At 51.9% G+C, this 26,658-nt stretch overlaps 1 protein-coding gene across 1 annotated transcript in view; it reads right to left on the bottom strand.

Annotated features, from left to right (window-relative positions):
* EPB41 (erythrocyte membrane protein band 4.1) overlaps positions 1-13,456 on the bottom strand; it is a 181,566-nt gene extending 168,110 nt beyond the window's left edge. The window contains 2 exon segments of the mRNA XM_070384231.1: positions 9,269-9,303; positions 13,333-13,456. The gene's annotated coding sequence lies outside the window, so the exon portion shown is untranslated.
* Positions 13,457-26,658: the final 13,202 nt, after the last annotated feature.

The following is a 26,658-nucleotide window of genomic DNA, read 5'->3' as shown; positions in this document are numbered from 1 at the left end:
GCTGGTGGTCCACTGGTTAGGAATCTACCTGCCAATGCAGGGGATATGGGTTTGGTCCGTGGTCCAGGAAGATTCCACATACTTCAGGGCAACCAAGTCCGTGTGCCATCACTACTGAGCCCACACACCCTGGAACCTGTGCTCACAACAGGCAAAGCCACTGCAGTGAGAAGCCTGAGCACCGAAACTAGAACGTAGCCCCCGCTTGCCAGAACCAGAGAAACCTGTGTGTAGCAACAAAGCCCCAGAGCAGTCAAAAAGAACTTTAAAAATTTTTTTAATTTTTTTTAAAGAAAGAAAATCCCCCTGTGAGCTAGACCTTTGGAAACCACACCCAGCTTCTCCAGGGGCATGGGGATCCCTTCTGAACCAAGCCAGGCATGGAGAACCAAAGGTGTAAGGGAGAAGAAACTTTCCAGAACACTGCTTGGAAAAGACAGCAATTAAACTGGTTATGCAGCTGCCCTTAGCTTTGGGCACCTCTGCCTTGGTCTCTCTAAGCCATGGACCCATAGCTGGAAGTGGGGGGTTATAGAGGAAGCTGCTCCAGGCCTGGGGCCCCACTGGCCAGCACAGCTGTCTGCTGTGATTTCTGCTGAGAAACAAAAAGCTCAATCCTCTAGGCCTAAGTGCTAATTACCAATAATGACATAATAACCATGTGGGCCCAACAGCCAAACAGTCCCAACTAGAAATTCTGCATAGCTCAGACTTAGGAACAAAAGATCTGGGCACTCCAACGGAAACTGATGCCCTGGCAGAAAATGTCAGAAGCTAAAGGGCTTCAGGATTGACCCAACCAAAGTATTATCTGGCAAATGGAGAGAACGATGACCACTCACGCAATTATTTATTAATTTATTGTGTTTGTGTGTATGTATGCATGCTCAGATTAGTGCTAGAGAAGAAAGCTTCATTTATTCATTAATTCACTCCACAAGGACCTCCCTGGTGGGCTAATGGTTGAGAGTCCACCTTCCACGCAGGTGTTTGATCCCTGATCTGGGAAGAGTCCATATACCACAGACCAACTAAGCCCACGTGCCACAGCTACTGAGCCAGCATTCTCAACCCTGTGCTCCGCAACAAGAGAAGCCCTCACAAAGAGAAACCCGTGCACCGTATCCAGCCCCTGCTTGCCACAACTAGAGAAAGCCTGTGAACAGCAACAAGGACCCAGCACAGTCAAAAATAACTTAATTAATTTTTAAAAATTCACTCCACAAATATTTGTTGAGCACCTACTATGTACCACAGACTCTTCTAGGTACAGGAGATATGACAATGAACAAGACAGACAAATATCACCATCATCTCTGAGCTTACATGCCAGTGAGGGGAGTCAAACAATAAGCAGATACTCCATAAAATATTGTAGGTCAAAGAATGGTAAGAGATGTGGATAAAAATAAGCCAGGAGGGAGGAGAGGGAGTGTTGGCATTGCAGTGTCACACTGTTAAACAGAGCTGTCTGGAAAGGCCTTACTGAGCAGGTGACATTTAAACAAAAAAATTAAGAAGATGAGAGAACAAGTTATGGAAGGATCTGGGGTAGGTGTTCCAGGTTGAAGGGCCAGCAAGTGCAAAGGCCCTGGGGTTGGCGGTGTGGCTGGTAGATTCAAGGACTTGCCACCTGAGATCAAACCTCCAAGTCGTTAACAGAAATAGGAAAGAAAAGGCATCAGCTAGACTGATCACCTACTGTATACTTGAGCTCTCTTACACCTTAGGACAGTTCTGGAGGTAAGGATAATGCTCACTTGTCTCGCTGCTTTACGGTTGAGGAAACAAGACCCAAAGAAGAGAGGTAATGATCCCACAGAGGCTTCCCAGGCGGTGCAGTGGTAAAGGATACACCAGCCAGTGCAGGAGACTCAAGAGATATGGGTTCGATCCCTGGGTTGGGAAGATCCCCTGGAATAGGAAATGGCAGCCCACTCCAGTATTCTTGCCTGGAAAATTCCATGGTCCCAGGAGCCTGGCGGGCTACAGTCCACAGGGTCACAAGAGTCGGACACGACAAGCACACACACACACAGTGAGCCCACGCCACACCACTAGAACAGGCAGGTCTGCTTGCCTCCGGTTTTCTCCAGCCTCCCTGCTGCTCTTCTCTGTGCCCCGCCTGGGCGAATCTAAGTATGTCTGTGTTGAGTGAATGAACAGATGGGTGAATCCTGCACATTCTCAAGCCCTGCCTTCTTCATGAACTGCTCCCTAACTGGCCTTGGCTGATTTCTTCTTGCATCTGCTAATCTCAGAATGACAACAATAACAGTCATTTCAGTGTGCCTGCTATGGAAGGAATACTCTACCTGAATTATCTAATTTAGCCCTTAAGTACCCATGAAAAGCTGCTAATATTTTTCCCATTTTACAGGTGAGAAAACTGAGGGAGAACACCTTGCTAGGGGCCCCATGGCTGGTCAGTGGTGAAGCTGCAATCTAAACGGAGCTCTCTCTTGGCCCCCAAATCCCTTCTTTTAATCCTGTAGTGTTAGTAGAAACCTCTGACATCAATCCATCCCCTTCCTTTTATAAATCAAAAAAAGGCTCCAAGAGGGCGTGGGGAAGGGATGCCACCCTCCAGCCCCCAGTGTAGCAGTCCTTCCACTCCACCAGATTTGGGGCCTGGACCAGGTCTGCCCTTCGAGACCTATCTCGCAGCCTCTGCGAAAATCTTCATGTCGCCTTAGCTCCCTGAAGACAGTGCCAGAGAGCTCAGAAGCCACCTCTGCCCCTGAGCCCTCAACTGTCCCCACAGTAATAAAACCAGCCAAGGCCTGGGTGACACAAGACCCTCCCGACTCTGCTTTTCCCAAGCACTTGCAGTGGCAATGGAGCAGAGGAGGCTTCAGAAGGGCAACTCTGTCCTCGTGTGACTCCTGGAAGAGAGGCCGTGCTAGGCATGGTGCCAGGAGGGCAGAGACGGGCCAGGGGCAGAGGCCAAAATCAGGCCAAGGGTGAGGCTAGAGTGTTCCAGCCAACCAGGAAGGGGGAAGTGGGGGTGTGGGTCGGGGGGGGATGCTGAGCCTCTGACTTTGAAACCAGTCTACTGGATGTCATCTGTTCAACAAGAAACTATCGACTACTCCAAGTCCCTAGATTGAGACGTTCTCAGAGGCAGCAGTTACCACAGTTGCTATAACAGCTGTCACAGCAGCAATCACAGTTGCTCCCTACCACTGGGAATTCCCAGGTGGCTTGGTGGCAAAGAATCCACCTGCCGATGCAGGAGATGCGGGTTCGATCCCTGGGTGGGGAAGATCCCCTGGAGAAGGAAATGGCAACCCACTCCAGTATTCTTGCCTAGGAAATCCCATGGACAGAGGAGCCTCGGGGACTATAGTCCATGGGGTCGCAAGAGTCAGACATGACTAAGCAACTGAGCACACACACACACACACACACACACACACAATGATCCCGTATCAGTGAGCGACTAAACAACAACCTACCATTGAGGCCTCATTGTGCTGAGCCTCGGACTGAGTGCTCTATTCACCTTACTGCCAGTCCTCACAGTAAAGTCACCCCGTTCCACAGCAGAGGAAAGCGAGGCTCAGGGCGGTGCCATAATAGCCAGCATCACAAGCATTCACAGGACAGTGCAAAACAGGTCCGGAGACCTACGTTCCTGCTGTGTGACCCTGCGCCATCAGCCGCCTACTCTGATCTGAGTTTCCCACATCTGTACCAAAAGAGACTTGGTCACCAGCCTCTGCTGTAAAATCCAAGAGACTCAGGGATCCAGTTCCACCCAGACTACGGGGCCACCCACAGATAACAGGACATGACATTTGCTCCTCTCCCAATCACACAGAAAAAAAAAGGGCCCGATTATCAGCTTGCAGGGGAAAAAAATTAAGCTACATATTTTCAAAATTTCAGTCCCCTTTTCAGGGCTGCTGCTGCTTTTGGCCTCTAGTCTGGGAGGAGCTTCCTGGGTGGGGAGCTGGGAAGAGTCCAGGCCTTAAGACCACATGTCCTAGAGCCTGAGGCCAAGGGGGGCAAGGGACAGGAGGGAACATGTTCGGCTGAGGGCCAGGACCCCTCTGGAGATATGGGGCTGTTTCTTAATCCTTTCCTTCCTTTGTTGGCCAGCGCTGGCTGCCAGGAGAGGCAGGGGAAGCAGTGGGCAGAACCAGGGAGACCAAGAAGTCCAAATCATCATGATTTCAGTAAAGCTGCCTTTGACGGGGCCTATGACATTCAGACACCATACAAGGCCATTTGTGGGGCTTACCTCATTGAAGCCTCCACCCTTCCCTGTGAGAAAGACCACTGTCCCCATTTCACTGAAGTGGAAACTGAGGTTCAGGGAGGGCAAAACAACCCATAAGTGGCAGAGCCAGCAGGGACCCCAGTTTGTTGACTCCTGAGAGAGGCAGCCGCTGAGTGTGACAAGAGTTGGAGTGAGAGGAACAAGGAGGGAAGCTGGAGGGTGGGTGGGGAGAGGGCACAGTGGAAAGGGCCCTGGCAGTCTCGGGGGGTGGGGAGGCGGGGGCAGCAGTTACGAAGGCGCAGGAAGAAAAGGGTACCAAGTGTGGGATCTGGGCCTGCCTCCCTGTCCAGCCTCATCGAAATCAGCACTGACCTCTCCCTTCCTGCTCCAGCCATACCAAACTAGGTACTTAGGACCTGAGCACATGGGGTAGGTTCGAGCCTTCACACATGCTGTTCCCTATGCCTAAGAGTCTGTTCCCTCCACTGCCTACCTAGAGAGCTCTTATTCATCATTCAAATCCCAGCTGAGCTATCTCTCCCCCTGATGCCCAGTGTTAACCACCTGCTGGTCTGGGCTCAGTCACTTCATGCTTCCTGAAGGGGAGGAACCTCCTCTCTGCATCATCTTTGTGCCCCGCTAGAACCTGGTACACAGTCTATGCTCGATAGATGTTTGTTGTCTCTGCTTGTATTTTCTCATTGAAACGTTGAGGCAAGCAAAACAGGTTTTCTTTTCTTGAAAAGTTTATTACTTTTCACTTTTTTTTTCCCCTTTGGCCTCACCTCACAGCATGCGGAACTTCCCCAACCAACTGACCGGGGATCAGACCATGCCCTCTGCAGTGGAAGCACAGAATCTTAACCGCTGGACCACCAGGGAAGCCCCCAAAACAGGTTTTCTCATCCACACTTTCAAGGCGAGGACAACAGGGCAAGAGAGGAGGTGATTTCCAGGGGCCACACAGACATCAATGGCATTGGCAGGGCTAGAACCCAAGGCTTGTCTGCATCTCACAGCCCCACCCGGCCTCCACCCCCAAAGAGCTCCCATCCCTGCCAGAGTCACCACAGGGGACCCCTAAGGCAGGAGGAGGGGAATGGGCCCTGGGGAACTGAGGCAGAAGGTGCCAGGAGCAGACAAGGGGCTTTTACCCCCTGACCCAGCTGTGTCCCTCAACAGAGACTCCAGCAGGTCCCATCACCCCCTGACCTAAGACATCACCCTCACCTCTGTCCCCTCCTGCCTGCCCACAGGGGTCCTTTGACGCCCTGCAGGCTCTGGTTCTGCTTCCTGGACAGAGCTCACAACCACCCATGGTGCGTGTTCCCCGCTCCCCAGCTCAGTCCCAGGCCCCATATCTCAGCACCGCTCACCTGGAGAGTTGCCCTGCCCCTTCCCTCCTGTCTGTGTCCACACCCAGTGATCCAAGTGCAATACAAGCCTGACCACCCCCTTCCCCAGCTTCATGTCCAATGGCCCCCATGGCCTCCACGTCAAGTCCCCTAACTCCCCTGAACCTGTCTCTCCAGCTGTGTTCCCGAAAGTGCAGGTCACGGCTCTGTACATAGCCAAGCAATTCCTTCCACTAGGATGGCTCTTTCTCCTTGTCTTTGCCTGAAGAGACAGTCGCAGGCCACACTTTGCATCCATCAGAGGTGGAGCTGGTAGTTCCCATTTCCTCCTCCCCAGCCAGACTCCGACATCCTCAGGGCAGGAGACAGTGGGGGCAGAGATGACACAGATTCACCTCTGTGCCCCATGCCCAGCATGGGGCCAGGCACAGAGTGGGTGTAAGTGAAAGCAGACAGATAGGAAAGGAAGGGACATTCTTACTTCCAAGAGGCCTCCTCCCTTCCCACATGTGGGCGCCTTTCAGAACCTGTTAGATTGGTGACTACCTACCCATCCCCAGCGGGTTCCTCCCAGGCCTGGTCTCCACTGTCTCAAGAGGGATGTTTTTGTAATCCCAAAATAACACTCATAATTATAACTATAATAACAATAATTGCTATCATTGAGTACTCACCGTGTGCCTTATGTACACTATTTAATCCTCATAAGAATTCTTAAAAGGTAGGCAGGTTATTTCTTTATTCTCATTTTACAGATAAGGACAGTATGGTTCTAAAGGGTTAAATGTCTTGCCCAAGGTCACAGAAAGAAAAGCAACAGAAAGCAATAGATCCAGGATTCAAAGCCATGTCTATCTGACTCTCAACTGCCACGCTATCAGGGCTTTGGCTTTCTGTTCTCTCCTTTCAATACTTTTGGAGCACCAGACTGGGTGGGGGTGCCGTGTGTGTGTGTGCGTGTGTGTGTGTGCGCGCGCGTGCGTGCAGCAAAGAGTCCAGCAGCCCCCACCAACCCTGTGCTGGGCGATGGAGACAGACAGAAAAGACTCAGACCCAGCCTCTACCTTCGTGGGCCAGGTGAGTTACACACAAAGAACTGTGGCCGTGGGGTGAGCAGACTTGGGTCTGAGCCCCAACTCTACCCCCAAATAACTCTGTGACTCTGTAACTCACTTGCTTTACTCAGCACCAATTACATCATCCATAAAGTAGGGGCCATAATGCCTACCTCATAGGGTCACTGGGAGGACTAGATGAAATAATGTGTCTGAAATAACATATAACAACCAGCCCAGCATATTAAAAAATCCAATAAGCAGCAATAGTACATATGAGGACTCGAATCTCAGAATCCCCAGGCCAAGGTAGGATGCAATTCTCCAGGCTCCCTCACTGGAGCCTCCTCAGCCAGGGCCAAACACTGACAGTGAGGATAGTCCCTGCTCCACCCCGTTTGCTCATTGAATAATCCTTTGAGGGAAGTATGTTTTACTCACCCTATTTTAACAGGTGAGGTAACCAAGGCCCAGAGATGGTGGGTTATTGAATCAAGTCACACAACCAAAAAAAAATGGCAGAGCTGAGTCCTCCATTCAGCTACTTCCACACTGGGCAGAAGCCAGCCCTTATCCCTGGACCCTGGCCAGCCTGCTGGGGAGTCTGGGGCTCCTGACTCCTAGATTCTAGTTCCTCCTGGGTGTGAAGTTAAAAGTAGGAGAAAGGAGCCAAAAAGAGGAACCCTTTACTTTGTCCCCTCCCAGAATGAGCCCAGGGTGGGGAGGAAACCAGCAGTTACCAAGCAGGGCCTTGTGCCCAGCACTTCTCACTAGCTTTTCCCGCTGCCCACGTGGGGCAGGTGTTAGGATATGCATGTCTCTGATGAAGTCTCCAGGACTCAGAGAGGGTTGTGTCTTGTCCGAGGTCACACAGCTAGGAAACTGGCAGTCTTGGGAGGCAGAGTCCCTCCTCATCCCTCCCGCCTTCAGCCCTAGACCTCCCCAGCAAGCAGCCCCACCCTGCTGATGAAATCCAGAAGCTCCATCACTCCTTCCCCAGACCTAAGTAGAGGGCCCTGAGTCTAGCTGCCTAGGCCACTATCTCTGCTCCCTGATGCCTGCTTGGTACTTGACCATGCTCAGTTCAGAGGACTCAGGGCTCACTTAACAGAGACCTGACCCCAAGGAATTCACCATCTTGGGAGCAAAGCGAGGACTCGTGTTCACTGAGCCCCTATAACGCTGGGCACTTCACATGTGTTAGCCTTTTAATCCAATACAAAGCACATTGATGGGTGCACCGTGACTCCGAATTTATATGTGCTTTCATTCAGAAATATTCACTGCACATCTACTACGAGCCATTCTATCCTCAGTGCTGGGGGACAGCAGTGAGCAGGAGAACAAACATCCCGGCCCCTTGTGGGGTTCACAGGAATAAAACAACAAACATGCTTGTATCAGGCAGGTGTTAATATTCCCACCTCACAGAGGCAAAACTGAGACGCAAAGAGCCACCTAGCTTGCACATGGCAGAATGAGGATTCTAGTCCAGGCCAATCTGCCCCAGAGACCTTTGCATTGTGTCACGTGACCCCAAAATCACCACATCAGCATGCCAGGCATCCGGCGAGAAGTCAGCTGGTTGCGACAGGATCCTAACTTCAGAGTTAGGACCCTCCCTCGTCTCTTCCTCCCCAACCCCAGGCCTCCCTTTATACTTCCCAGTGGCCATTCCTTAGCAGAACCAGTACTCACCCAGAAGCAGCCACAGGATCCCGCAGCCGTCAGGGAGAAGCCATGGAGCCATCGCCACGGTGACACATGGAAAGAAAAAACAGCAGTGAGACACAGTACAGCCAGCAAATGCATCTTCGGGGTCCCTCCTCGGCCTGAGCGTGGGCCCAGGGGAACCCTGCCCTCCCTATGACTCAGGGGTTCTTTGGCACAGATACCCCCTTAGTCAGAAATCTGATAATCTACCTTGAGCTCACGAGCTCTCCCAGGGCCCAGCCCACTGGAAGCAGCAGGATCCCTGTGCACAAACATTAGCTGAGCACCTACTGTGTGCCAGGTGTCAGTCCTTGCCCTCATGGAACCTACAGTCAGTGAGGAGGCAATCTTACAATAACTGAATTGCAATTGTGATGAGCGCTTCAAGGAGGAGACTTGAGAACTTGGCTCCGTACCCTGGCTCTACGACATACTAGCTTTGTGATACCAGGCCCATTTCTTCATTTCCTTGCACCTCAGTTATTCTTCTGTAAAATGGGGAAAGTATTGGTACCCACCTCCAGGGCTGTTGTGAAGATTGAGTTAATATATGTAAAACATTTTGAAGAATGCTTGGCACACAGTAACAGAGGAAACTCTTCAGAAATGTTAGCTACTGTTACCATAGGGAGCTGTAGGCGTGGGTTTCAGAGACCTCTAGTGTGGGTCAGGCCACCACTGACCTGAGAAGGTAGAGATGAAAAGAGATGAGAGGTGAAGCTCTGAGCCCAGTGCCTGGTGTACGGTAACTAATTCCTCAATAAATAGTGGTGACATTTATTGGTGACATAAATAGGACTGTTCTCCAGCGCAACCCCAGGATAAAGCATCCCTGCAGAGCTGCTGTCAGAAATGCTCCCTCCCCACAAACATGCACCTAGAACTACAGCTTTGAACTGAAAAATAACCAGCCTTCTCACCTGATTCCACAAACGCCTCTTCTCCTTTGACCTTCCTAGTGACCAAGGAAGTGGACAAAGACAGAATGATTACTATTCCCGTTTTACAGATGAAGACAGTGAGGTGATGGAACTCTTCTCTGTGTGTTCTTGGGCCCTCATTTCACATCTCCAAACCGAGTTAAGTGGTTGAGCCAAGAGTCCAGCTGGCACCTGCCTGGATTTTGCTCTCCCTTCCATTTCCCCTTCAGTCTCTGCAATACTATGTGTCCAGTCCCAAACAAGCCTTTGAACATCTCCAGCTTCAGTCCCTTCCTCTGAAATCTCGAATCATAATTAGAACTGCAGCCTCCTGAGCACTTACTGTGCATGGCACTCTGTGCCAAGCCTTTCAAATGTCAAACAGCCAGCCCAGGATCCAAGCTCTCCCTCCACAGGCTCAGTCACTGCTACCTGACCCCTCCTCTAACCCTTGACCCCATCGCCAACTTCAGCCACTCACCCACAGGCCAAGGAATGTCTGCACTCAACGACTCCAAACCCATGCTTTACTGATGGAGAAACTGAGGTCCAAATTGGCCACATACCCCAGGGTGCCTTTCATGCCTAGCTCTTGCACTGAGCATAGTCAGGCGGGGCTGGCCCTTTGGAGAAGTTCCTGTGAGGCCCTGACCCACAGTTGCTCTCTCTGTTCCTTACCCCCACCCCCGCCCCCGTTCATTGGGCCCAGAGTGCACCCACACAGCCTGTCCCCCACTTCCCTAGCTTGAACATCTCAGAGCTGTGAGCTCACCCAGCAGGGGTCAGGCAGGTTCTGCAAGTAAGGGTTAAGTAATGCAGGCACCTCAGTACCTACTGGGTGGAGTCACCCTCTTGTAGCTGAATCTGGGCTTTGGAGTCAGACAGACCTGGCTTAGAATCCCCAACCACTTCCTAGTTATGTGACTCTGCTCAAGTCAATTCACCTCCCTGAATAGGGATAATACCTATTCCCTCATGAGGATGTTGGGATTATGAGAAATACATAATGTTGCATATGAAAGGCTTGGCACAACACACCCTGCATAAGTGCTCAAGAGGCTACAGTTCTATGATTCAAGAACACAGGCCAAGAACAGGACTTGAGTGCCCATTACACTCAACTTTGCCCTTTATCCCCATTCTCTCCCCTCCCCTCACGTGGGGTGAGGATAGTCCCAAACTAGGTCCTGGGGGCTGCAGTAATGAGTGCTGGAAGATCTTAGAGACTCTATGTTCCTTCACAGAAAGAAAACTGAGACCCCGGAGAGAAAAGTGACTGCCCACAGATGATCAGGCAGTAGAATCCTGCCCTGTTAACCAACATCAGAATCTTAGGCCCTGGAGAAACTCTGAGTGACCAATCCCCCAGGGGACTGTCATAAAGGTCTACTCCGCAAACCCCCAACAAGTCTCAGGCCACCATGACCTCTACGGTGAGCCTTTCATGGGTATCCTATTCGGCCCTGGTGGCTCAGACAGTAAAGAATCAGCCTGCAATGTGGGAGACCTGGGTTCGATCCCTGGGTTGGGAAGATCCCCTGGGGGAGGACATGACAACCCACCCCAGTATTCTTGCCTGGAGAATCCCCATGAGGATTCTGGTGGGCTATTGTCCATGGGGTTGCAGAGAGTCAGACATGACTGAGTGACTAAGCACAGCACAGCACATTTAGCCCTTTGGCTAGCAGAGCCATACAAGTCACACTGGAGGTGCTCCGGGAAGGCTTGGGGAATAACCACATGAAATTCCTCTCTGGTTCCATAGCTCTGCTCAGGCTCCCCCTCCAGGGGGTCTCTCCATGCATCTCCCTTCCTCGCTTCCACCCTGGCCAGCCTCTGTCTCAGATCCTATCAGCACCACCCAACTCCAGCCAGCAGCACTCTGGGCCTCCAGAGGTCTCTACAGTGTCAGCATCTTCCCAGCCAGGCTGGGATGTTCCTGCCCGGCGCAGCCAGCCAGGCTCCCGGCCAGTGTCCATTCTGCAAACAGGGTGTTGGGCCCCATTCCCACTGGCCTAGGGACCGGGGCAGCCTGAGAGCTTCTGTTGGTACCTGGGGCCTTCAGGAGGGACACTAGCCTGGTCTAGGCAGTTCAGGGATGGGCTGATCAGAAAACAGATGGGTGTCACCCACACAAGACACTCCACCCATATCCCACATCTCCAGGGACCTGGCAGGTCCTGCCTGACTCTTCTGTATACACAGAGAAAACCTCAGGGCTTCCTCACTCCATTCCCTTCTTAACGCACCCCCGCTGGCCTGTTCCCAGACCAGCTACCATTCCAGTCACTGCACACTCAGTGCTCATTTGATTCTGCTAATGCCTGTAAGATCTGGATTATTGACGAAGGAGGAACCTGGGGCTCAGAGAGGTGAAGTGACTCATGCAAGGTCACATAGCAAGGAAATGGCAGGACCAGGCTTCAAACCCAGTTCTGCTGCATGAAAAGCCTATAGGATCCCTGAAGTCCCCTTCTGTCCCTCCTCTCTGCTCCCTATGGCTTCGGAATGCCCTTCTTCCCCTAACTCCCACCTCCTCTGCCAAGTCTCTCCTCCCCACCCCTGGTCAGAATGAACAACTCCCACCTCACTGGCGCCCTTAACACCTTGTTTACATGCACTGGACAGCTGCGATGCAGGAGTTATTTCTGAGGTGTCTGTTTCTCTGACACTCAGAAGGACCCTGAAGGCAGAGAGTGACCCCACCAAGTGCCCCTTAGACCTGAGAGTCTGTCACTTATACCTCCACCCTCCCGCACCCCCCCATGAAAAGTCTTCTGGTGGCCTCCTGTTGATCCCCTCCCTACCCCAGCCTCCTGCCAAGGCCAGTCCCCAGCTTGTAACTGGGGTGACGGTGGGAGCATGCAGTAAGTAGCCTTTGGGGCTCTGCTGCCAGTGCTCTGGGCGCCCCGGGGCCCCACCCTCATCCTTCAGTAGCTGAGCAGTTCTTCCAGGGACCTCCAGCTGCCCGAAGCCCCAACCCAGGTCAGGCTCTCCCTGACCCTGGAGAAAACCTCCTCCTAGAGAAAAGGGCTCAGAAGCAAAGGGGGGGTGGGGGGAAGGAGCTGCCTTCAGTTCTAATCTGGGAATTTAAGGGGTCACATTCAGTCACTCCTTTCCCAGAAGAATCTGTGGGCCTCCGGAGTAACCTCCCCTAATCCTACCAGGTAGTCCTCCCCGCCCTCCTTCTGGGGCAAGCTTGGGCTGAGGTTGGTCTGGACACGTCCTGGCCTCCAATTTGCTGGAGAGAAGAAGTCCTATCCCAACCCACAGAGGTGGGGTCTGCTAGAAAGTGTAGATGAGGGCAGGACAGGGAGAGGCCGGGCCACACACAGAGGAGACGAGAGACACAGGGAACCGGGAGATGAGATCTAGCCGGTACCAGAGCCCGACAGGGAGACCCGGCCGACCGGAGGCAGAGAGAAGTCCCCTAAACCCAGCCTGGAAAGGGAGCTGTGCGGCCGGGGCGGCGACAGCAGAGCCACCCTGGCCGGCAGAGCCGGCGCCCCAGCTCGCGGGTCCCTCAGTCCGGAAACTCAAAGTCAGTTACGTAAGGGCCGGAGCGGGGCGCGGGGGCCGGGACCCAGCTGCCCGCTCCCGGCGCGCGCCGCCCTCCCGCCCGCTCCAGCCGCGCTGCAGCCCGCCCGGCAGGAGCACGCAGGGCCGACAGGGCGGGGTTGAGGGGGTGGGGGGGAAGCCTGGGCTGCAGCCCTTAGCAGAGACCCGCCCGCCCGCGCCTCACCCCGGACCCCCGCCCCAGACAGGCCCGGAACCGGCTGGGACCGCGCGCCAAGCACCCAGCTCCGGACGCGAGCTCTCGGACCCCCTTCCTGCCTCCCCTGCCCCTCCCCGCACTCTGAACTTCGGGAATCCCAGACCCCCCGCCACTGGACTCCCAGTTCGGAACTGGGGACCCGGAACCTCTATAGCGCCCCCGATCCTGAGAACCAGACCTCTCCCCGCTCCCCGCGGGACGCCCCGGGCCCTTGGGGAGTGCGTCCGTCTGTCTCTCACCCCCGTCCCTCCCGGGACCCGGGCTTGTCCGCCAGGAGGTCCAGGCTCACCTGGGCTGGACAGGGCGGGGACCTGGCCGGGCCGGGCCGGGCCGCGTTCTCGCCCTCCGCCGCTCTCGCCCTTTAAGAGGTTCCTGCCACTTTGCCCCTTCGGGGGCCTCCACCTGCACTGACAGGGCAACTCTGGCGTGAGGCCCCGCCCCCGACCCGGGGTGCCTTAGGATTGGTGCAGGCAACTGCCAGTCAGCAGGGCGGCGGGGAGGACGGGGGAGGAACTGGGCGGGGCAGAGAGAGCGTCGCAACCGGGAAGGGGCGAGGGCTCCAGGTGCGGCCTGACGGGACGCCCAGCGATGGCCGGTAGGGTTGCTGACCCGCTGGGTCTGCAGAGGCTCGCACTGGGAGCTCCTGAATTGGCTGGCGCGGTGTCTAACGTCGTATGGCAAAAGTATGATGCAATTTGCCACGTGGTGCTACCCCCTAAGGCTGGAAGGGAGACACGGACTTGGTCACAGGGGACTAGGGAAGTAATCCTGAAGAGGACACCTGGATGACCTGTGCCATCTGTGTCAGAGTCACTACTCTGAAGCTGAGTTTCCTCAACTATAAATCTTGAAGAATATTTTCCTGAGAATTAGCAATATATGTTAAGTACCAAGCGCAGGGCTGGGGCACGGTGGGTGGTCTTCAGTAAATGTGGACTCTGGTCCCCTTTATTCGCATCTTCCCACTATGAGACTTTGCCTTCCTTATCGTCTGTCCCATCAGCGCTGGAAGGGGCTTACATAGTCACTGGTCCAAATCCCCTCCCCTCTGTATCGCATTTCAGAGCTGTGCTCACAGACTTCCACGTGGCTCACTGGTAAAAGCATCTGCTTACCAATGCAGGAGACGAGGGTTCAATCCCTGGGGCGGGAAGATCCCCTGGAGAAGGAAATAGCAATCCACTCCAGTATTCTTATTGGGAAATCCCATGGACAGAGGAGCCTGGCGGAGTACAGTCCATAGGGCCATGGACATGACTGAGCATGCATGAACGCACACACTTTCAGTGATGGGAAGCTTATCACTTCCCAGTTAGGCCTCCTTCATTTTAAACCCGTCCGAACTCTGCTCTTTAGGAGTCTTGCCCACAGAGAACAAACCTAATCCCTCTTCCTTGCTGAGGACTTAGAGAATGACAAAATCATAGGCTATTTCAAGTTGGAGACCCATGAATTCCTTTTGGGGGCAAATGGGACATAGAGAAGGTCACTGACAAGTGACTTCCTGTGACTTCAATGGTCTTTCTATTTGATGGACTCAGGAATCAGATTGCCGAGAGTCAGAACCTGCTACTACTTACAAGCTGTGGGCCATTAAGTGAAATAACCCATGTAAAGTACTAATAAGAACAGTGCCAGTCTCAGGGTAAGCGTTCCCGAAGTGTTAGCCTTTATTATAGAAATTCATGTTTTGCCCCCCAAATTCACCGAAGCCCCCTTTGGGTCAAGTCTTAATCTTTAGTTTTCAGGCCCCAGTCCCTGCCTTCAAGAAGCTCACAGTCTAGCAGAGGAAGGTCTGAGCTCCCACATCTTCTGATAAAGGTGCACAGTCTCCAATGCACCACAGGAGCTATAGTTTCTTTAACCAGAAATCTGGACCCTTGAGACCTTTTCAGTCCCTCACCCAGTGGACCCCATATGGAAAGCTGACACACACCAGGTTCCCAAGCCTACCGACACACCTTTCACTTGTCCACATTCTCACCTGCCCACCAGGTGGTATGGCTCAGCCCAGTGGTTAAGAGTTTGGGATTTGCAGATGATGGAGTCTAGGCTCTTCCACTTAGCCGCTCCGTACCTCTGGGTAAATCCCTTTCCCTCTGGATTAATAATAGCCCCAACTTCACATAGAGCTGTTGGGAAAATTAAATGAGCATGTGAAAATACATATGCAAATACCCGGTAATGGTTCCAGTGTTATTTTTTTTAATTGCTCCCACGTGTATTCGCGCACCCTGGAGAGAGCAGGCTGTGAATGCCTTGATCTAGCCTCCGCAAAAGGGGTTTCCTTCCCCTTTTCTGACTCTCCTCCTCTATCGAAAGGGCGGGGCGCGGAGAATCCCGCAGCGGCCCAAACGCCGCTATTCTAAGGAACTGCCGCAGGCCCCACCCCTCCTGATGGGGGCGAGCACTTGGCTCCTCCTCTCTGAGGCTGGAGCTGCCTGTGGGTGACTCAGCAGCGCCTGCGCCTGCCCTGGCCTGATAAGTGTGTGTGCCTGGGAATGTGTGTGTGTCGTGAGGGTGGCCAGGGAGGGCTCTGTATTTCTGAGTTTGTGCCTGGGATGTCCACGTGGGAGTGAGCTTGTGATCTTGACCTAGTGTGTGTCTCTCATCTCTGTGTATTGTTGGAGCGGGATAGATGCATTTATGGGTGTGACAGTGTGCCCTTGATGGTGAGTTTGCACAGAGGGTGTGCCTCTGTTTGTGTCTCTGTGTTGTCATATAAACTGGTGCCTCCCCCACCTCCAGCCAGGCCCTGGAGCCCTGGAGCCCTGCCCAGGACCCTCTCTCAGGACGCAGCCTGGGGTTCTTGTTGAAGTGACATGTGCACTTGTGTGGGTGAAAGTCGCTGGCTTGGGCGGGCCGGTGGGATGGGTGGATGCTGTCCCTGCGTGGACTTCAAGCCCCCTGCCCCCCTGCCTCTGCCAGTGAAGTCTCCATCTCCCTCCCCAGACTTGGTGTTATTTGCCTCCTGAGATGCTCCCTCTCAGGGAGTCCTCCAGAGGAGGTGATCACTGTTATTTTACCTGTATTCTTTCATTTGATTCCTTTGAATCCTTATACCTAAAGTGTTCTAAAGAGGGTCTGAGAGCAGAAGACAGCCAAGGTCACACAGCTTTTAAGGGTTATAAGCAGGCAACAGATCTCTGCCCCCCCGGGCTGAGTACCAAGTGTGCCTGGAGCCTGGGGGGGACTGATAAGCTTGGGGGGCAGGGAAGGAACCTGTTTTTGTCTCCCCCTCCTCCTCTGAGTTGCCTGGGCCTCCAGCCAACTCCTTATCCTGCCAGAGCCTGGGCCCTGCCATCAGCCTCCACTGGGTGATTGGGTCTTGAGTTGGGTGATAAAGAGGCCAAGGAATGGGCTAGGGGCTTAGAGGGTACAGGGTGGGAGGCAGGGCCAGTAGGAGAGCGTCTGTTGCATCAACAAAACTTAATTGAGCTCTTTATTCAAAACTGACCAATGCCCAGTCTAAGTGAGGAAGGGTGTCACAAGACCAGGTCACAAGGAACAGTGGAGACAGCATGGGAAGCTCAGGCAGGAGGCAGGGGCTGGAATCTGTTGCAGGTTTGAATCCTGATCTCACCATTCTCAGGGGTGGGCGTAGGACCCAGCCAGTCATATTTCTCTCCTAGCCTGACTGTCTCCTCACCAGTCAAATGAGGTCATGGCGCTCATCCTGTCATCCTTTCCTGACTCCGGGACATTAAGACTCTAAGATAATTAGATGGAAAGCCATTTGTAAATTGAAAGTTGCTCTCCATACATAATGGACATTCATTCCTGTTGAGATTCACGGCCTCCTGTGATGAAGGCCCTAAAGCAGCTGTGTACCCAGAGCCCAGGGAAGGGAAAAGGATTCCATCTGCAGGATTAGGGAAGATTGCCCGGAGAAGGGACCTTCCAGCTAGACTTTTAAGGGTGACTTTACTGCATGGAAATGGAAGAGGGCCTTCCAGGGGAGGACAGCCTGCACAAAGGCCTGGAAATAGAATAGTGAAGGTGTGCTCTGGGAGCAGAAAACGGTCCAGTATATGTGGGGCACAGAGTGCACCGTGTGACCGAATAGTGGAAGGCCTTGAATGCCAGGTTAAGAGCTGGGCAGGCGGTGGGGGAGAAGAGATGCTGACATTTGGGTCAGCCAGGGAGTCTTGCAGGTAGAGACGGCCATTTGCTGGCTGGGCTTTGGCAGTCACTTGGGGGCACCTGAAGTGGAGAGAGAGAAAATTGATGAGCGGTGGTTCAGGGACCCTGTTCCTATCCAACCGAAGCCCACGGCTGATCCCCAGGATAACATTAAGGTGGGCAAGAGGCTGCAGAGCCCCCTCCAAGGGAGAGATGGGGGTTGGCAGGGATGCAGAAAAAGCCAAGTCAGATGCCCCAGTCTGGGGAAAGATGCATGCAGGGGCAGAGAGGGTGCCCACCAATAAACACGGAAGGTCTCTGAAGGCCCCGCTGCCCCCAGAGGGCCTCTGCTTTGCTAAGGTGTGGGGAGGGGGCCAATCCCTCCAGGAGAACCCCTTCCCAAGGAAGGTGCCATCTCCAAAAGCCCCTTTTCAAACAGCAGTGGTTGCCAGCGATTGGTTTATTGTATATCTGCCAGGTATGTCACTAACCAATTCCCATGAGTTCCCCTTATTTTATAGCTGAGGCTGGGAGAGGTGAAATGATCTACTTGCAATCACACAACTAGCCAATGACAAGGCCAGGACTTGAAAGCAGCATTCCCTGTTTCCTGAGAGGGAAGGAAAGAGCTGATGGGATATTTGGGGGGAAGGCTTAAGATTTGGCTAGTTGGGGCCAGGAATCTGGGAGGAGCGAGGAGGAAAGATGGTGTCTGCTGCCACCTTGTGGTCCTTAGAGCTGCTGCAGTGGAAGTGTGGAGCCCGGCCACCCAGGCTGCCAGAGGGAGCTCGGCCTGGGACTGAGGCTGCTTTGGGTGCCTGAGGGTCAGCTCCAAGGCAGGGGTTGTCATGAGAGGGTGGGCATTCGAATGAGAGTCTCCCAGATTGCAAGCCCAACTCACTGTGATGTGTGAGGCCCTTGGCACGTCTCTTACCCTCATTCCTCAGTTTCTCTCACTGCCTTTGAGAGGATGAAAAGAGATCCTTTTTACTCCTGTGAAGACCCTCACAGCCTTTACTCATCTTTGAAGTTGGAAAAACTCAGGACCTAGTGGGCAGGTCCAGGATTGTGGGGCTTCTTTGGGGGGTCTCTCTTTTTTTAAGTGAATGTAAAGAGTAAATGAACAATGCAAAGGGATAGAGGAAAACGATAGAATGGGAAAGACTAGAGATCTCTTCAAGAAAATTGGAAATATCAAGGAAACATTTCATGCAAGGATGGACACGATAAAGGAGAGAAACGGTAATGACCTAACAGAAGCAGAAGGGATTAAGAAGAGGTGGCGAGAATACACAGAGGAACTACATGAAAAAACTCTTCATGACCCAGATAACCACGATGGTGTGATCACTCACCTAGAGCCAGACATCCTGGACTGTGAAGTCAAGTGGGCTTTAGGAAGTAGTACTAGGAACAAAATTCTGTACTAGGATGTGACAGAATTCCAGCTGAGCTATTTCAAATCCTAAAAGATGATTCTGTGAAAGTGCTGCACTCAACATGCCAGCAAATTTGAAAGACTCAGCAGTGGCCACAGGACTGGAAAAATCAGTTTTCATTCCAATGCCAAAGAAGGGCAATGCCAAAGAATGTTCAAACTATGGTACAACTGCACTCATTTAACATACTAGCAAGGTAATGCTCAAAATCCTTTAAGCTAGGCTTCAGCAGTATGTGAACTGAGAAATTCCAGATTCATAAGCTGGACTTCAAAGAGGCAAAGGAAGCAGAGATCAGACTGCTAACATTAGTTGAATCATGGAGAAAGCAGAGGAGTTCCAGAAAGACATCAACTTCTGCTTCATTGACTACACTAAAGCCTTTGACTGTATGGATCACAAAAAATTGGAAAATTCTTAAAGAGATGGGAATACCAGACCACCTTACCTATCTCCTGAGAAACCTGTATGTGGGTCAAGAAGCAACATTTAGAACCAGACATGGAACAACTGATTTGTTCAAAATTGGGAAAGGAGTACAACAAGGCTGTATATTGTTACCCTGCTTATTTAACTTATATGCAGAATGTGTGCTGTTGCTCAGTCATGTCTGACTCTTTGCAACCCCATGGACTGTAGCACACCAGGCTCCTCTGTCCATGGGATACCCTGGCAAGAATACTGGAGTAGTTGGCCATTTCCTATCCCAGGGAATCTTCTTGACCGAAGGATCGAACCCTGGGTCTATATGCAGAGTACATCATGTGAAATGCTGGACTGAATGCATCACAAGCTATAATCAAGTTTGCTGGGAGAAATACCACCAACCTAACATATGCAGATGATACCACTCTATAGCAAAAAGTGAAGAGGAACTAAAGAGCCTCTTGATGAAGGTGAAAGAGGAAAGTGAAAAACCTGGCTTGAAACTCAACGTTAAAAAGCTAAGATCATTAAAAAAAAAAAAAAAAAACTAAGATCATGGCATCTGGTCCCATCACTTCATGGCAAATAGAAGGGAAAAAAGTGGAAGCAGTGGCAGATTTTATTTTTGGGGCTCCAAAATCACTGTAGACAGTGACTGAAGCCATGAAATTAAAAGATGCTTCCTCCTTGGAAAGAAAACTATGACAAACCTAGACAGTGTATTAAAAAGCAGGGACATCACATTGCCGACAAAGGTGCCTAGAGTCAAAGCTATGGTTTTTCCAGTAGTCATGTACAGATATGAGAGTTGGTTCATCAAGAAGCCTAAGTGATGAAGAATTGATGCTTTCGAACAGTGGTGTTGGAGAAAGACTCTTGAGAGTGCCTTGAACAGCAAGAAGGTCAAATCAGTCAGTCCTAAAGGAAATTAACACTGAATGTTCATTGCAAGGTCTGTTGCTGAAGCTCCAATACTTTGGCCGCCTGATGCAAAGAGCAGACTCATTGGAAAAGACCCTGATGATGGGAAAGATTGAGGGCAGGTGGAGAAGCGGGCAACAGAGGATGAGATGGTTAGATAGCATCACCGACTCAGTGGGCATGAATCTGAGGAAGCTCTAACCTGGCATGATACAGTCCATGAGATCACAGAGTCTGACATAACCTAGTGATTGAACAACAAAGAAATAAAAAATGCCTGTAGCCACTTAGGGCTTCCCAGGTGGCGCTAGTGGTAAAGAGGCAGCCTGCCAATACAGGAGACATAAGAGACATGGGTTCGATCCCTGGGCCAGGAAGATCCTCTGGAGGAGTGCATGGCAACCTTCTCCAGTATTCTTGCCTGGAGAATCCCATGGACAGAGGAGCTTGGCGGGCTACGGTCCATAGGGTTGCAAAGAGTCACACACAACTGAAGCGACTTAGTACGCATGCATGTAGCCACTCAAGGCTGCAGGACACAAGTGGGAAGAAGGGAAAATCAGAATGGAAAGAGACGGTGCTCTTAACCAACTGAAGTTAATGTATTTCACTTTTGCAAATTTTATAGACATTTACGACCTTGTGAACACAAGGCCAGGGTCCTTCCTAGGGAAGGACCTATTCGAGTGCAAAGCCTTGACTGACACATAGACCTCATGGTGAGTCCACCCCTAGGCCTGGCAGGGTCAAGTATTAGGTACACATGGGAGATGTGGGAATTCTGAAGCCAGAGCAGGAGCTGGGTTCGTGTCTCCCAACCAATCCCCTTCACCCCAGCCCCACTGCCATACCCCACAGCCAGGCTCTTCACCCATGTCCTCCAGAGCTGCCAACCTGGACCTTGTGTGTGGCCACATCCTAACAGCTAGGTTGCTCCAGCCAGGACTGCTCGGGGATCTTCTGTTCCATCCAGGCCAACCCTCATTTGCTTTCCAGACTGGGAGGTCCCAGGCCATAAGCCCCAGGAAGCCTTCTTTGCCTGCCCTCACCTCCCCAGGCAGTGCCAGCACTGTGCTTGGCACTTTGGTCCGTATAGAGTCATTGTCTGAATCCCTGAAGTGCTGTCCATAGGGTGTCATCCACGTGTGGTCAGCCTAGATGGACATCCTAAGGCCCTCCTCTTCAGCGAGGCCTGAGGGGTGGAGGGTGAGAGACAAAGAAAGGACTCAGACCCAGTCCCAGCCCTCCTCTAGCTCATAATCTGGTGATCAGGTAAGATGGAGACTGAGTCTTAAAATTTTCAGGCCTGGCAGTAACCTTGAGATGGACGAGTCCAAGTGATATCAAACTCATTTAGCCACAGAAGCTCAGTGTAAGAAACAGAGAGAAGCAGGACTATGCTGAGTGAAGCGATGGGTGTAAGAGGATATGGAAATTCTGTTTGCTTGGCCTCCCCCAGCCCTTCTAAGAAACTAAGAGTTGAAACCACTAAGATCAAGTTGTTTTACCAGAGGCCTAGCAAGGATAACGCTAGGAGTTGGACACAACTGAGTGACTTCACTTTCACTTTTCACTTGCATGCATTGGAGAAGGAAATGGCAACCCACTCCAGTGTTCTTGCCTGGAGAATCCCAGGGACGGGGGAGCCTGGTGGGCTGCCATCTATGGGGTTGCACAGAGTCAGACATGACTGAAACGACTTAGCAGCAGCAGCAGCAGCAGCAGCAGCAGCAAGGATAACGGATGTGACCAAGGTCACAGAACAAGTTAGTAGCCAAGGATATATTCAAACCTAGTGAAACTGTACCCCATAGGATTAAAAAATCCTGAAACCATGCCACATAGGGTTAACAGAAACAGGTAACTATTAGAAATTCTTGGGCTTGTCTTACAGAACAGCAGGTAAGGGAATGGTTTGAAAAAAAAAACAAAAACAAAAACCCTCTGCTTGTAACCTGCCTCCACTGACCAAGCTGACTTAATTATTTTCTGACTCCTTAATCACCCCTATAGATAACACCTCTGAGATATGGGTCACTACGGTAACAGGAGCTTATGTTGTTTTCCAGGAGCTTGGAGTCAGCTCCCGTCCAGTTCAAGCTGGCTAGGACTGGATCAGACCACTCACCCTAAAACTGGGCCTGCACAGAAGTCAGATGAATGACCTTTGGACAACAAAGGCCAAAAACTCCACCCTCAGATCCTACTGCTGCTGCTGCTGCTAAGTCACTTCAGTCGTGTCTGACTCTGTGTGACCCCATAGACGGCAGCCCACCAGGCTCCCCCGTCCCTGGGATTCTCCAGGCAAGAACACGAGTGGGTTGCCATTTCCTTCTCCAGTGCATAAAAGTGAAAAGTGAAAGTGAAGTCGCTGAGTCGTGTCTGACTCCTAGTGACCCCATGGACTTCAGCCTACCAGGCTCCTCCGTCCATGGGATTTTCCAGGCAAGAGTACTGGAGTGGGGTGCCATTGCCTTCTCCCCAGATCATGCTAAGCACCTCCATTGTTGAGCATACATCCTAGAAAGAAGCCATGTCACTCAGATGCACCTGCACAGAACCCCGATTACCTCACCTTTTCCCCACCTCCAACCACCTTTACCAATGCTGAGACTCTGCTTCTTTATCCCATAAACATCCCCAGCCCTTCACCTTCAGGGAGGCAGATCTGAGATTTCTTCTCCTGTCTCCTCACTTGGCTGCCTTGTTAATAAACCCTTTCTCTGCTGCAAATAGTGGCAGATTTTGTATTTTTTGAGCTCCAAAATCACTATGGATGGTGACTGTGCCATGAAATTAACAGACCTTGCTCCTTGGAAGAAAAGCTATGACAAACAGCATATTAAAAAGCAGAGACATTACTCTGCTGACAAAGGTCCATCAAAACTATGGTTTTTCCAGTAGTCATGTATGGATGTGAGGGTCGGACCATAAAGAAGGCTGAGTACCAAAGAATTGATGCTTTCGAACTGTGGTGCTGGAAAAGACTCTTGAGAGTCCCTTGGACTGCAAGGAGATCAAACCAGTCAATCCTAAAGGAAATCAACCCTGAATATTCATTGGAAGCACTGATGCTGAAGATGAAACTCCAATACTTTGGCCACCTGATGCAAAGGACTGACTCACTGGAAAAGACCCTGATTCTGGGAAAGACTGAGGGCAGGAGGAGAAGGGGATGACAGGGAATGAGATGGTTGGATGGCATCACCGACTCAATGGACCAGTTTGAGCAAACTCCAGGAGATAGTGAAGGACAGGGAGGCCTGGCGTGCTGCAGTCCATGGGGTTGCAAAGATTCAGACATAACTTAGCAACTGAACAGCAATAACTGCTGCAAACTTCTGCATCTCAGCATCTGACATGCTGCATGTCAAGCAGATGAACCTGGTTCAGTAGCACTAAGTCTGCCTGCCCAGGTTTCAGGCTGTCTTTGCTCAGCCTCAGTACTGGACAGTCAGGGCTGAACCATCCTTCCCACCCCTGACTCACATCTCCCTCCAGTCTCATTCTGGATTCTGTATCCACTCAGCACAGCCAGGATGGTGAAGAGAGGCTCAAAGTGGTCCCAGGGGCCATGGGAGTGGGACAGCAAGGAAGAGGGGCCCTTTTGGAGCCCATGCTGAATAAGGGGAAAGACTGGACTTTTGTCTGTTTGCTCACTGCTTATCCTCTGTCTTAGCACAGAGCCTGCCACTCTGTTGGCATTATTAGTTGAATGAATGGATTTGAGTTAGCAGCTCAGGGGATTCTTCTTGGGTGGGAAAATCATCCCTCCAGGTTGACCTCATCCATCTCTGGGTGTTTCCTCTGGTCCTCTGGGGGTTGGAATCTGGGCTGGATTTCCTGTAGGTCCTAGTAAATATTTCAGCTTCATTGTGTCTTCCTTCTCTTTCTCTCTGGAGCAATGTCTTATCAGAGGAAGCTGTTGTGTGACTTTGGGCAAGTCACTTCCCCTCTCTGAGCCTCCAGCTCCTCATTTGTCAAAAATACTCACTTTAAGGTGTTTTTAATTATTCACTTTAAATATTTATTATGACTTTTCATGTGCCAGGCACTGCATAAGGCCCATGGGGTAGAAAGAATAAAAGAGGTAATAACTTGAAAGGATAAGAGTGCTTGGTACTAATGGATGGTCAGTCATAGTTCTCCATGCTCATCCAATACTCCCAACAGAATGGCCCCCCTCGTTCAAGACCCTCTTTCAGGAACCAGTTCCAGTCTACAGCTTCCAGGGATGAGAGAGCTTGCCAGGTGAATCAGCTGTGGACAGCAGAACAGGGGAACTGCTAAGTCACTTAAGTCGTGTCCGACTCTGTGTGACCCCATAGACGGCAGCCCACCAGGCTCCCCCGTCCCTGGGATTCTCCAGGCAAGAACACTGCAGTGGGTTGCCATTTCCTTCTCCAATGCATGAAAGCGAAAAGTGAAAGTGAAGTCGCTCAGTCGTGTCCGACTCTTTGTGACCCCATAGACTGCAGCCTACCAGGCTCCTCCATCCATGGGATTTTCCAGGCAAGAGTACTGGAGTGGGGTGCCATTGCCTTCTCCAAGAACAGGGGAAAGTGGGGACCAAATAAGGGTGCTAATGCCACACAAGACCAGTAGGTGGCAGAGGCGTCTGGGAAATGAGCTTGTCTCCTTGTTCAGTTCAGTGGCTCAGTCCTGTCCAGCCAAGTCTGACTCTTTGCGACCCCATGGACTGCAGCACGCCAGGCCTCCCTGTCCATCACCAACTCCCCGAGTTCACTCAAATTCATGTCCATTGAGTCAGTGATGCCATCCAACCATCTCATCCTCTGTCATCCCCTTCTCCTTCTGCCCTCAATCTTTCACAGCATCAGGTATTTTCAAGAGTCAGTTCTTCTCATCAGGTGGCCAAAGTATTGGAGTTTCAGCTTCAACATCAGTCCTTCCAATGAACACCCAGGACTGATCTCCTTTAGGATGGACTGGTTGGATCTCCTTGCAGTCCAAGGGACTCTCAAGAGTCTTCTCCAAAAGCATTAATTCTTCGGCACTCAGCTTTCTTTATAGTCCAACTCTCACATCCATACATGACTGCTGGAAAAACCATAGCTTTGACTATACGCACCTTTGTCGGCAAAGTAATATCTCTGCTTTTTAATACGCTGTCTAGGTTTGTCATAGCTTTTCTTCCAAGGAGCAAGCGTCTTTTAATGACACAGAGTGCAGACCCCATTTCAGAGGGTTCTAGAATCATGGTGGACCTCCAGGGGCTCCCCTGGGTAAAGGGAGTACTTTCAAATGTTAACAGAATGGGGAACTATGGGTGATGTTTCCCCCTTCTTTTTAAGCTTATTCTCAGTCTCTATAATGAGCATTCTATAATGACTATAAACATCAATGAAGGAAAAAAAAAAAAACCTGTGTTCCTTTCCACCATATTTCCTTACCCCTCCCCACGCCCCGTTAGAAAACAGCTAGGTTCCCGAGTCTGGGCAGTGCTGTGGGGGCCCAGCGACCTTCTGAGAAAGGGCAGGTCTTGCTCAGCATGGGAGTGGAGTGGGGGTCTGATAGCAGATGCAAGATATCCCAGCAGGGCCAAGGGTCAGCACAGAGCAATCCAGGAAGGCTTCCTGGAGGCAGAGGAAGCGGCGCTGACCTGGAAGTGTGATGACGTTGGCACCTGAGAGGAGCCTGCACCACCTGCCCCATTTCTCTGAGAACTGCCCGTCCTTGGGCTGGGCCTCGGTAGCCCTGTCCCTGTAGAGGGTCCCCTTCTCTCTCCAAGGGCTTTTGAGGTGGTGGACAGGCAAGACTGAGCTCAGGCTCCTAGCATCCTCCATTGGGAAGGAGCACGGAGAAATCATCTGGACTTTTCAGGCAACTGGAAGCTATTGAAGGTGAAAAGCAGAATGTGTTTCCCCATCAATAATAATGCGCCCTCGTTACACGACAGCTGCTGTCTTGTTGGGTCCTGAAGAGAATCCTGGTTACAGTAACTGCTCTCCTATTTTACAAATAAGGAAAGAGATGCCCGGAGTGGTCCCGCAGATATGCTTTTCCTCGGGGCATACATACAGCGATGAAGAAAGAAAATCTCTAGCGTGCACATACTCAAACGCCTAAAGCTCTGGTGCACGCTTCCTCTCCCCCCCCCCCCCCCACACACACCCTCAGAGCTGTTCTTTCCAGCCTCTGGGAGGATTGGCTCTGGGCAGAGCTGTAGGGCCTCTGGGCGGTTCTTTGAGGAGGGTGAGGCCAAGCAGTCAGGCCCCCTTCCTCCCCGGAGCAGCCTGGTAGCCCCGCTGCCATTGCCGCCCACACTGCCGCTGGGGGTCGCGGTTGAGCTCCGAGTCTCCCCCGTGTTGGACCTCACCCCCTCGACACAGCAGGCCCCAGGTGGGCAGCCCAGGACTAGGGCTCCGGGCTCAGAAGGGAGGCTGTCTCGAGGGGAAGAGGGGCTCTGTGCCTCGATGCTTTCTTCAGGACCTGGTCTCACACGGCGGGGAGGCAGGTCCTGGGACAGGAAGTCCACCTTCCAAAGTTACAGAGTAACCTCGGGGCCAGCATCTATTTGAGGAGAACCCTGAGGAGGTGGGGACGCTCTCTGAGGCTTCAGGCTCTGACTTCCGCTCCTAGGGGGGCCTTGAACGCGCACAGAGGAGATTTGGGTCTTCTATGACCAAAGGCTTCCCTGGTGGCTCAGCTGGTAAAGATATCTGCCTGCAATGCTGGAGACCTGG

This window comes from Bos mutus, chromosome 2 (genome assembly GCF_027580195.1).
Source record: "Bos mutus isolate GX-2022 chromosome 2, NWIPB_WYAK_1.1, whole genome shotgun sequence".
Taxonomy (NCBI): Eukaryota; Metazoa; Chordata; class Mammalia; order Artiodactyla; family Bovidae; genus Bos; species Bos mutus.
The sequence above is the reverse complement of the archived record's forward strand: the minus strand, read 5'-3'. Positions and strand labels throughout refer to the sequence as shown.